Source organism: Oncorhynchus nerka, linkage group LG19, assembly GCF_034236695.1.
Source record: "Oncorhynchus nerka isolate Pitt River linkage group LG19, Oner_Uvic_2.0, whole genome shotgun sequence".
In the NCBI taxonomy this organism is placed as follows: Eukaryota; Metazoa; Chordata; class Actinopteri; order Salmoniformes; family Salmonidae; genus Oncorhynchus; species Oncorhynchus nerka.
The window spans coordinates 594,973-607,889 of NC_088414.1; the positions used below are offsets into that span (position 1 = coordinate 594,973).

Consider the following 12,917-nt stretch of genomic DNA (forward strand, 5'->3'; position numbering starts at 1 on the left):
CAAGCAGGCTTTAATGTGCTGGGCTTTGTTGTATAAACACAACTTTTCACCTCATAAATGTTTTATGTGGAACAATGGGTCGATATTACATAGAAACAAGATGTTATTTAACCATAAATGCTTCTCGAAAAACATTGTCCTTGTCAGCCAATTAGTTAATATTAGTGGGAATCTATTTACACGGAGAGAATTTATGGAAAGGTACAACTTTGAGGTTTCAAGCAAGGAATATGACACTGTTATTAAAGCTAAACCTAGTGGGATAAAAACTTTACTTCAGAATAATGCATATTTTGGAATATCTCCGATTGTAAGCGATATCCAGGTGAATGGCATTGGTCTGCTAGATACGAAATTCAACAATAATTTATTAAGGGATATTTTCTACAGGAAGTCTATTCCCTCTGCGATATTTTGTTGGGCTTCATCATTTGATGTAAACTGGCGCCGTGCTTGGCTCACTCCACACAAATGTATGATAACCAATAAAGTAAAGGAGATCTTCTTTCAGATTATCCATAGATTCTATCCGTGTAATAGCTTGATTTCTAAATATATACCTGATGTTACCAGTGAATGCAGTTTTTGTGAGCTAGAAACTGAATCGATTGAACACTTATTCTGTCATTGTTTATATAGTGAAGTGTTCTGGACTGATGTAAAACTATATCTTGGCCTCAAATTGCATACAACCAGTGAAATGTCTAAGTTTGACATATTATTTTACTACACTGATTCCACATTTGAACATGAGTATGTCATAAATCTCTTTATTTAATTGGGAAAATCTTTCAAAAACAAATGAAAATGTATTGTAGCGACCCGCACAGACAGCTGTGTGTTATGTGTTAGGCTAGGAGGTGGTTGTGTTGTACTGACCAGTACCCGGTGTTCGCGGGGTCCGACATGTCAATCAACCTGCTATCTGCCAATCACGGGAATGCCTGGAATGTTCTGACGCCGGGCATCCTGGTGGTTGGCGGAGTGGCGTGGAGGGGGGTTGGGCAGGGGGGTGGAGCATTGGAAGTTAAGACCAGGTTTAGCCATTGTTCTCACTCCTACGTCTGGGCTTCACAAGAGAAGGTCACGATTGGCTTGTGGGTTATCTGTCATCTTTTTGGCGTGTGCTACGGCCCAAACAGTAGCCTGTGTAAAGTTGGTTTAATAAACCGTCAATTCGCAAACTCAAGCCTCTGCCTGGACAATTGTTCATTTATGATCTAGTCAGGTCATTACAGTATGAAGAAAAAGCTCCTTTTCTAAATTTTTAAAAACAAAACAAAACAAATACTTATGCTTTGCATGTTACTGTTAGTAAAATAAATACAAATTAAAAAATGTAAAAAAAGAGCCTAACTTGTTCCAATTGGTTTTAAGCCTATCATGTACCTCCGAAATTTTCGGAACATCACTTCGTCACAAAATCTTTTTTGGGCAGCCATTGATGATACCCGGTGAGTATATGAGGGAAATGTGCTTCATTTGCAATGAATGTAACATCGACGACTAAATGTGATGAAATATGACAGTAACACGTCTAGCCAACCGACTTGTTTGACTACAGGGGCTACCAAAAATGTCTATTTTAATGACGTTAGTGGATCGCTAGCAACTGTAAATATAGTATAGGGTGGCGCTGCGCAGGCATGTTAGCATTACCTAACAAGGTTTAAAATGCTCACAAACTTTATTTGACCGCTGACAACCCTGTAAAACCTTAGCTAACATTTATATCAACTCAAAGTTGGAATTCTATACTATTTAATTGACTATTTTCTTTCGTTTTTTGATGGCATGCGTTTGAAGTGTATGTATTTGAATGCATTCTATGCAATGTGATAACCTGATGGTCATTGGGGCGTCTTTCTCTGTAAACTGAAATAAACTGCATATGAAGTAATAATCAATTCGGACGCAGAGCTGGTCAAACAGCTGCTGGCAGAGGCATGTTTTTGATGTCACTATTAATTGACAAAGGACATTTGATACGTTTTGATATGTATTCAGTATCTGTCATCCTGCATGTAGCTGTCATCCTGCATGTAGTTGTCATCCTGTATCTAGCCGTCATCCTGCATGTATCTGTCATCCTGTATCTATCTGTCATCCTGTATCTATCTGTCATCCTGCATGTATCTGTCATCCTGCATGTATCTGTCATCCTGCATGTATCTGTCATCCTGCATGTAGCTGTCATCCTGCATGTAGCTGACATCCTGCATGTAGCTGACATCCTGCATGTATCTGTCATCCTGCATGTATCTGTCATCCTGCATGTATCTGTCATCCTGCATGCATCTGTCATCCTGTATGTCACGTAATCATGAGTTTCTTTTTTCCATCTTTTTTCCAGTTTTACTCTCAAACTTGACCAATAGTCATTTCATTCTTTTGTTACATCCTATTAATTATTCATATTCTTGTGGGAATGTTGGAATATGCTATTAATCTAATCAATGTAATCTAAATTTGTAATATGCATTCATTCATGCATGCGTGCATTTATTTTATTTATTCATTCATTCAACTTATTTATTTCTGTGTCACTGCAAAAGCCGTAGCCCTACAGGTCCCCTCCATCGCTCCCACGACCTCTGCCTCCAACTGACCAAGTCCCGGGCCCAGTTCCTGCCCCACTATATACCGCTGGTATCTCATGGCCACTGAGTACCTGGAATGCGGTCGGTGTAAGAAGAAGGTCGGGGGGTGGTCACAGGACCTTGTTAATCAGCTGGACTCTCGGCACCTCTGCCAGTTCCCAGCAATGTTGACAGTGCATCACAGACCTATAGCAAGCTGTGTGAAAGTCACAGCGAGTCCTGGATGCGGAGTTGTATACGGCACCTCGGCTAGTGCGAGCAGTTTCTGGCCTTGGGCACTGGGCGGCAGTTCACCGATCTGAAGGTCTGACCCAGGGGACCCCGCTGACGCACCCAGGTCTGGGCCATCCAGTCCCACCGCCCCTGAAGACAGAAACTCTCCTGTGGCCCCTGATCGCCATGATTCTCCTCACCCTGACCACTCCTCTGATTCAGGGTAATTATAATTGACCTTTTGTGTTGTATGACTCCGATGACTTCCCCCCCTTTCCCCTGTGGAATGTCCATGGTTCTCTCTTTGTTTAGCTGTCCATCTTCTGGGACTGACCCTGATCTCTGATCCTAGGCAATTTCCTCTTATCTGATTAGGTCATGGTTTCTAAATTAGCATACATTTACATTACATTTAAGTCATTTAGCAGACGCTCTTATCCAGAGCGACTTACAAATTGGTGCTTTCACCTTAAGACATCCAGTGGAACAGCCACTTTACAATAGTGCATCTAGGTATTTTAAGGGGGGGTGAGAAGGATTACTTTATCCTATCCTAGGTGATTACTTGCAGTAATCATTCACTAAACAGGACTTTAAAAAAACTACAGTTAACTTGAAATGTTACCAGGGCCTTGGTGGGGGTGAGGAACCGTCAGGGGCTGTCGGACCGCAGGGTAGACAGTCTGGTGGCGCTGTGGCTGGTGCTGCCAGACTTCGACAAGCAGCGCTTGATCTACCCTGCCCGACACCAGGAGAGGATCGTTCAGGGGCGGTTCAAAGCAACGAAGGTGAAGTCGTCCATTACCATTATTATTATTATAATAGAGTCTCGCCAACGGTATGTTGTTAGTGTTCATGTCCTCCACCTGACAATTATATTGCCTGCCGCTACATTAAATGCATATGAAGGTCAGGCGATGGCTATCATTATTTTTACCTTGTTCTCTAAATATTTATCTCCTCTGTTTCAGTTGCCTTCTCGGACTCAACTCGGCAAATTGGCCGGGCACCAGCCGTTTGGTCAGTCAGCTCTGTCAAATCCATCCGAGCGCCACAGTCTGCCGTCGTCAAGAAGAGCAGGTGGGCTCTCATTCTGGGAGACTGGCCATCAGGGAGGGATAAGCCTAGTTGGTGTTGTAATGTTAATTCCAATAAGAGGAATTATGGTGTGTTATTTTGTGTGTAGAGATTGCTGACATTATTTAATGTTTATTGGATTTACATTGCAATAATTCTCTTTCATCCTGTTTCCCAATGTAAACTCTGGTTCATCATTAAAACTCCTAGACTGGGCTTCTGTGTCTGTCATCACTCGTTGACCTGGTGCTCAAAGCACATGGCTGCTTAATATGCATTGTTGACACACACCCCTGCCCACTCCTCCTCTCACCCAGCAACCCCTCCCATTTACCCTCCTCCTTGGACTGAGAAGAATGGGCAATTTCTTAACTCTAGTCTTTAGCTTATTGTTTAGATGTTTGGTGCTGCTGGGTAACCATGATGTGCAGGCATAATCAAAGTGACACTGGACTAGTGTTAGCACTTGCCAGAGTTTTTAGCGTGTGGATGTCGATTAAGGCAGCACCTGTGATTCAGAGGGGTTGGGCTAAATGCAGAACACACATTTCAGTCGAATGCTTTGTTGTACAACTGACTAGGAATCCCCTTTTAGGGTGTTGTTAGGTTTCCATCCAATTGGCGACTGATTTTCATGTGAATATTCTAAATTTAGGAAGATTTGGCGCCGGACAACGCGCCAAGGTTTTTAGGTTACTCTCCTAAAACAATAATTTTCCAGTTTATGTCAGATTTGAGCACTAAATGCATCAGGGCATTTCGTAGGCTTAGGTGTTCACTGAATGATTTTAATCTTTAAATATATAGCCTATATAAAGGAAGAGAAATGTAGGCCTAGCCCAGAATATTTTGTATAAAGATAAGTATTATATCATTAGATTATAAGAGTAACTCTGGTAGACCTGATACATTCTTCAAGTTCAACTGTTGGAGCACCGGGGCACAATGCTTTCATATCATAGGCTTGTAGTAGCTAAAGCTTAATAATAACCACATATCCAAACGAGCTTCAATGCCCTCACCAACTTCAAACATCTGCTCTCTGAGCAGCTAACCGATCGCTGCAGCTGTAGTCTATCGGCAAATAGCCCACCCATTTTTACCTACCTCATCCCCATACTGTTTTTATTTATTTACTTTTCTGCTCTTTTGCACACCAATATCTCTACCTGTACATGACCATCTGATCATTTATCACTCCAGTGTTAATCTGCAAAATTGTAATTATTTGCCTACCTCATGCCTTTTGCACACAATGTATATAGACTCCCCTTTTTTTTCTTCCTTTTGTGTTATTGACTTGTTAATTGTTTACTCCATGTGTAACTCTGTGTTGTCTGCTCACACTGCTATGCTTTATCTTGGCCAGGTCGCAGTTGCAAATGAGAACTTGTTCTCAACTAGCCTACCTGGTTAAATAAAGGTGAAATAAAAAAATAAAAAATAAAAAGAGAAGGACAGTGTACCATCTAGCCATACGCCCAAGTGCTTGTATGAGGTGACTACCTCAAACTCTAAACTCGCAGAAGAAGTAATCACACCGGTGAGGAGAGGGGCATTCTTCTTACCAAACCACATGACCTTTGATTTGGAGGTGTTCTGAACAAGGTTAAGAGAAAGCTTGTTGGACACTGAGAAAGCTTTGTTGCAGAGCATTTAACTTCTCTAGGGTAGAGGGCAGCATTTGGAATTTTGGATGAAAAGCATGCCCAAATTAAACTGCCTTCTACTCAGGCCCAGAAGATAGGATATGCATATAATTAGTAGATCTGGATAGAAAACACTCTAACGTTTCCAGAACTGTTAAAATAATGTCTGTGAGTATAACAGAACTGATTAGGCAGGCGAAAACGTGAGAAAAATCCATTCAGGAAGTAGGATTTTTTGTTGTTGTTGGTAGTTTGTTGTAGTTTTCCATTCAATGTTTTCGCCGTAAAGCATTTTTTAAATCTACCACCGTGGTTGGATTCACAAGAAGTTCATCTTTAAACCTATGTAAAATAGTTGTATCTTTTCAGAATTGTTATAATGAGTATTTATTGTATTTGAATTTGGTGCTCTGCAATCTCACGGGATGTTGGCCAACACAAAATCCGGGGAGGGGCCAGTTGAGTATAAGACTGTATGATCTACTTCGTACTGCCTGAGCTATGTTGTTGATGTAAATTGAGAAGAGGTGGTCGCATCCGCGCTTCGGTCTGCAGGTTGTATAACTTTTTCATTACATTTCATTATAGTACAACGGTCTGATTTGTCTAATCTTAGCAATTTCCTCTTAGCTAGCTACATAGTCGTCGTTGTATCAAAGATAATTGCGTAATTATCGTATTTCGTCGTCTCCTATCTGTCCAACACGTTCACCGTCTACCGTAGCACTGTAGTACTATCACACTCAACTGAACGTCTTGATTAGTGTAGTGTTAGCTAGCTACATAGCTAGCTACATAGTTGTCTTTGCTGTCTTCGTATCCAAGATAATTGTGTAGCTTAGAGTGTGGAGTCTTAGAGTGATAATTGCGTTATTATTGTATTTCGTCGCCCTCCTATCTGCCTAGCAGCTAGCCAGCTAGCATACGTTCACCGGCTACCGTAGCACTGTAGTAACTATCACACTCAACCGAACGACTTGATTAGTGTAGTATTAGATAGCTACATAGTTGTCTTTGCTGTCTTCGTATCCAAGATAATTGTGTAGTTTAGAGTGTGTAGTCTTAGAGTGATTATCTTAATTCACCGAGGTTAGCTAGCCAGCTATTTTGTCGTCCTTAACGTAGGAGACACTCCTAGCTAGCCAACAGCCAGCCAACGTCTACTGAATAGAACTTTCGCATTCCGGTCGCATTCCGCGTCGCTCCACAGGTAGTATCACTTTTTCACTTCATTTCATTACAGTCCCAACGGTGTGATTTGTTTGATCGTAGCTAGCTACATAGCTAGCTACATAGCCGTCTTTGTTTCAAAGATAATTGTGTAGTCTAGAGCGATTTTCTAGGTTAGCTAGCCAGCTATTGTCGTTCTCCTACGCAACGTAACGTAACCAACACTGCTAGCTAGCCAGCTAGCTCCCGATAAGCAGCATTGTAGAAACTTCACACTCAACGGTACGACTTGATTAGGGTAGTGTCAACAACGCAGCTAGCCTACCCCAGCAGTACTCTATCATTTTAATCATTTTAGTCAATTAGATTCTTGCTACGTAAGCTTAACTTTCTGAACATTCGAGACGTGTAGTCCACTTGTCATTCCAATCTCCTCTGCATTAGCGTAGCCTCTTCTCTAGCCTGTCAACTATGTGTCTGTCTATCCCTGTTCTCTCCTCTCTGCACAGACCATACAAACGCTCCACACCGCATGGCCGCAGCCACCCTAATCTGGTGGTCCCAGCGCGCACGACCCACGTGGAGTTCCAGGTCTCCGGTAGCCTCTGGAACTGCCGATCTGCGGCCAACAAGGCAGAGTTCATCTCAGCCTATGTCTCCCTCCAGTCCCTCGACTTCTTGGCTCTGACGGAAACATGGATCACCACAGACAACACCGCTACTCCTACTGCTCTCTCTTCGTCCGCCCACGTGCTCTCGCACACCCCGAGAGCTTCTGGTCAGCGGGGTGGTGGCACCGGGATCCTCATCTCTCCCAAGTGGTCATTCTCTCTTTCTCCCCTTACCCATCTGTCTATCGCCTCCTTTGAATTCCATGCTGTCACAGTTACCAGCCCTTTCAAGCTTAACATCCTTATCATTTATCGCCCTCCAGGTTCCCTCGGAGAGTTCATCAATGAGCTTGATGCCTTGATAAGCTCCTTTCCTGAGGACGGCTCACCTCTCACAGTTCTGGGCGACTTTAACCTCCCCACGTCTACCTTTGACTCATTCCTCTCTGCCTCCTTCTTTCCACTCCTCTCCTCTTTTGACCTCACCCTCTCACCTTCCCCCTACTCACAAGGCAGGCAATACGCTCGACCTCATCTTTACTAGATGCTGTTCCTCCACTAACCTCATTGCAACTCCCCTCCAAGTCTCCGACCACTACCTTGTATCCTTTTCCCTCTCGCTCTCATCCAACACTTCCCACACTGCCCCTACTCGGATGGTATCGCGCCGTCCCAACCTTCGCTCTCTCTCCCCCGCTACTCTCTCCTCTTCCATCCTATCATCTCTTCCCTCTGCTCAAACCTTCTCCAACCTATCTCCTGATTCTGCCTCCTCAACCCTCCTCTCCTCCCTTTCTGCATCCTTTGACTCTCTATGTCCCCTATCCTCCAGGCCGGCTCGGTCCTCCCCTCCCGCTCCGTGGCTCGACGACTCATTGCGAGCTCACAGAACAGGGCTCCGGGCAGCCGAGCGGAAATGGAGGAAAACTCGCCTCCCTGCAGACCTGGCATCCTTTCACTCCCTCCTCTCTACATTTTCCTCCTCTGTCTCTGCTGCTAAAGCCACTTTCTACCACTCTAAATTCCAAGCATCTGCCTCTAACCCTAGGAAGCTCTTTGCCACCTTCTCCTCCCTCTTGAATCCTCCTCCCCTCCCCCCTCCTCCCTCTCTGCAGATGACTTCGTCAACCATTTTGAAAAGAAGGTCGACGACATCCGATCCTCGTTTGCTAAGTCAAACGACACCGCTGGTTCTGCTCACACTGCCCTACCCTGTGCTCTGACCTCTTTCTCCCCTCTCTCTCCAGATGACATCTCGCGTCTTGTGACGGCCGGCCGCCCAACAACCTGCCCGCTTGACCCTATCCCCTCCTCTCTTCTCCAGACCATTTCCGGAGACCTTCTCCCTTACCTCACCTCGCTCATCAACTCATCCCTGACCGCTGGCTACGTCCCTCCCGTCTTCAAGAGAGCGAGAGTTGCACCCCTTCTGAAAAAACCTACACTCGATCCCTCCGATGTCAACAACTACAGACCAGTATCCCTTCTTTCTTTTCTCTCCAAAACTCTTGAACGTGCCGTCCTTGGCCAGCTCTCCCGCTATCTCTCTCAGAATGACCTTCTTGATCCAAATCAGTCAGGTTTCAAGACTAGTCATTCAACTGAGACTGCTCTTCTCTGTATCACGGAGGCGCTCCGCACTGCTAAAGCTAACTCTCTCTCCTCTGCTCTCATCCTTCTAGACCTATCGGCTGCCTTCGATACTGTGAACCATCAGATCCTCCTCTCCACCCTCTCCGAGTTGGGCATCTCCGGCGCGGCCCACGCTTGGATTGCGTCCTACCTGACAGGTCGCTCCTACCAGGTGGCGTGGCGAGAATCCGTCTCCTCACCACGTGCTCTCACCACTGGTGTCCCCCAGGGCTCTGTTCTAGGCCCTCTCCTATTCTCGCTATACACCAAGTCACTTGGCTCTGTCATAACCTCACATGGTCTCTCCTATCATTGCTATGCAGACGACACACAATTAATCTTCTCCTTTCCCCCTTCTGACGACCAGGTGGCGAATCGCATCTCTGCATGTCTGGCAGACATATCAGTGTGGATGACGGATCATCACCTCAAGCTGAACCTCGGCAAGACGGAGCTGCTCTTCCTCCCGGGAAGGACTGCCCGTTCCATGATCTCGCCATCACGGTTGACAACTCCATTGTGTCCTCGTCCCAGAGCGCTAAGAACCTTGGCGTGATCCTGGACAACACCCTGTCGTTCTCAAATAACATCAAGGCGGTGGCCCGTTCCTGTAGGTTCATGCTCTACAACATCCGCAGAGTACGACCCTGCCTCACACAGGAAGCGGCGCAGGTCCTAATCCAGGCACTTGTCATCTCCCGTCTGGATTACTGCAACTCGCTGTTGGCTGGGCTCCCTGCCTGTGCCATTAAACCCCTACAACTCATCCAGAACGCCGCAGCCCGTCTGGTGTTCAACCTTCCCAAGTTCTCTCACGTCACCCCGCTCCTCCGCTCTCTCCACTGGCTTCCAGTTGAAGCTCGCATCCGCTACAAGACCATGGTGCTTGCCTACGGAGCTGTGAGGGGAACGGCACCTCACTACCTCCAGGCTCTGATCAGGCCCTACACCCAAACAAGGGCACTGCGTTCATCCACCTCTGGCCTGCTCGCCTCCCTACCACTGAGGAAGTACAGTTCCCGCTCAGCCCAGTCAAAACTGTTCGCTGCTCTGGCCCCCCAATGGTGGAACAAACTCCCTCACGACGCCAGGACAGCGGAGTCAATCACCACCTTCCGGAGACACCTGAAACCCCACCTCTTTAAGGAATACCTAGGATAGGATAAAGTAATCCTTCTCCCCTCCCCCCTTAAAAGACCTAGATGCACTATTGTAAAGTGGCTGTTCCACTGGATGTCATAAGGTGAAAGCACCAATTTGTAAGTCGCTCTGGATAAGAGCGTCTGCTAAATGACTTAAATGTAATGTAAATGTAAGAGCGTGGGCCTAGGATCATGCCTTGGTGAACACCCTTGGTGACAGGCAGTTGCTGAGACAGCCAAACAGATGTTTTGACTTTATACACTGCGCTCTTTGAGAGAGGTAGTTAGCAAACCAGGCCAAAGACCCCTCAGAGACACCAATACTCCTTAGCCGGCCTACAATAATGAAATGGTCTACCATATCAAAAGCTTTGGCCAAGTCAATAAAAATAGCAGCACAACATTGCTTAGAATCAAGGGCAATTGTGACATCATTGATTACCTTTAAGGTTGCAGTGACACATCCATAAGCTGAGCGAAAACAAGATTGCATACCAGAAAGAATACTATAGAGATCAAGAAAGCCAGTCAGTTGATTATTGACAAGTTTTTCCAATACTTTTGATTAATTCTTAGGGCTAGGCCCCTTTTTTCTACATTTCTTCCTGAATGACGTGCCCAAAGTAAACTGCCTGTTGCTCAGGCCCTGGCTTCACTTTGACGTTTGTTTAAATGTTAAAATAATGTATGAGAATATAATACAATAGATATGGTAGGACATAATCCAAGGAAAAACCAACCCCAATTTGTTTTTTGAGAGAGATCATCCTTTTACAATGGCAAGTATAAGGGCATACTGAATATTAGCTCCCTGGATGCAATTCCTATGGCTTCGACAGAGTGTCAGCAGTCTCTGTTCAAGGTTTCAGGCTTGTAACTTCGAAAACGAATAAGAAATATCAGTTTTAGTACAGGGACAAAGTCTTGGAAATTTGTGTTTGCGCGCCACGAAGACAGGACGCACCTGCTAAAATCGGTTTCCTATTGAACATACTTCTTTCTGTACAAAATATTATAGTTTGATTACATTTTAGGGAATCTGAGGAGTAAATAGAAATGTATTTTGACTTGTTGAAACAAAGTTTAGGGTTAGTTCTGGGCGACTTTAACCTCCCCACGTCTACCTTTGACTCATTCCTCTCTGCCTCCTTCTTTCCACTCCTCTCCTCTTTTGACCTCACCCTCTCACCTTCCCCCCCCTACTCACAAGGCAGGAAATACGCTCGACCTCATCTTTACTAGATGCTGTTCTTCCACTAACCTCATTGCAACTCCCCTCCAAGTCTCCGACCACTACCTTGTATCCTTTTCCCTCTCGCTCTCATCCAACACTTCCCACACTGCCCCTACTCGGATGGTATCGCGCCGTCCCAACCTTCGCTCTCTCTCCCCCGCTACTCTCTCCTCCTCCATCCTATCATCTCTTCCCTCTGCTCAAACCTTCTCCAACCTATCTCCTGATTCTGCCTCCTCAACCCTCCTCTCCTCCCTTTCTGCATCCTTTGACTCTCTATGTCCCCTATCCTCCAGGCCGGCTCGGTCCTCCCCTCCCGCTCCGTGGCTCGACGACTCATTGCGAGCTCACAGAACAGGGCTCCGGGCAGCCGAGCGGAAATGGAGGAAAACTCGCCTCCCTGCGGACCTGGCATCCTTTCACTCCCTCCTCTCTACATTTTCCTCTTCTGTCTCTGCTGCTAAAGCCACTTTCTACCACTCTAAATTCCAAGCATCTGCCTCTAACCCTAGGAAGTTCTTTGCCACCTTCTCCTCCCTCCTGAATCCTCCTCCCCCCCCTCCTCCCTCTCTGCAGATGACTTCGTCAACCATTTTGAAAAGAAGGTCGACGACATCCGATCCTCGTTTGCTAAGTCAAACGACACCGCTGGTTCTGCTCACACTGCCCTACCCTGTGCTCTGACCTCTTTCTCCAGATGAAATCTCGCGTCTTGTGACGGCCGGCCGCCCAACAACCTGCCCGCTTGACCCTATCCCCTCCTCTCTTCTCCAGACCATTTCCGGAGACCTTCTCCCTTACCTCACCTCGCTCATCAACTCATCCCTGACCGCTGGCTACGTCCCTTCCGTCTTCAAGAGAGCGAGAGTTGCACCCCTTCTGAAAAAACCTACACTCGATCCCTCCGATGTCAACAACTACAGACCAGTATCCCTTCTTTCTTTTCTCTCCAAAACTCTTGAACGTGCCGTCCTTGGCCAGCTCTCCCGCTGTATCTCTCAGAATGACCTTCTTGATCCATATCAGTCAGGTTTCAAGACTAGTCATTCAACTGAGACTGCTCTTCTCTGTATCACGGAGGCGCTCCGCACTGCTAAAGCTAACTCTCTCTCCTCTGCTCTCATCCTTCTAGACCTATCGGCTGCCTTCGATACTGTGAACCATCAGATCCTCCTCTCCACCCTCTCCGAGTTGGGCATCTCCGGCGCGGCCCACGCTTGGATTGCGTCCTACCTGACAGGTCGCTCCTACCAGGTGGCGTGGCGAGAATCCGTCTCCACACCACGTGCTCTCACCACTGGTGTCCCCCAGGGCTCTGTTCTAGGCCATCTCCTATTCTCGCTATACACCAAGTCACTTGGCTCTGTCATAACCTCACATGGTCTCTCCTATCATTGCTATGCAGACGACACACAATTAATCTTCTCCTTTCCCCCTTCTGATGACCAGGTGGCGAATCGCATCTCTGCATGTCTGGCAGACATATCAGTGTGGATGACGGATCACCACCTCAAGCTGAACCTCGGCAAGACGGAGCTGCTCTTCCTCCCGGGAAGGACTGCCCGTTCCATGATCTCGCCATCACGGTT

The 12,917-nt window shown here is 46.2% G+C and overlaps 1 long non-coding RNA gene across 2 annotated transcripts; it reads left to right on the forward strand.

Annotated features, from left to right (window-relative positions):
- The first annotated feature begins 1,068 nt into the window (after nucleotides 1-1,068).
- On the forward strand, nucleotides 1,069-4,106 carry LOC135562349 (uncharacterized). Of its 2 annotated transcripts, XR_010459867.1 has the most exons (3): nucleotides 1,069-1,454; nucleotides 2,556-3,601; nucleotides 3,785-4,106. It is a non-coding gene; the product is annotated as an uncharacterized LOC135562349 (long non-coding RNA). The 2 variants fall into 2 exon arrangements; XR_010459866.1 differs by having other exon boundaries at nucleotides 2,556-4,106.
- Nucleotides 4,107-12,917: the final 8,811 nt, after the last annotated feature.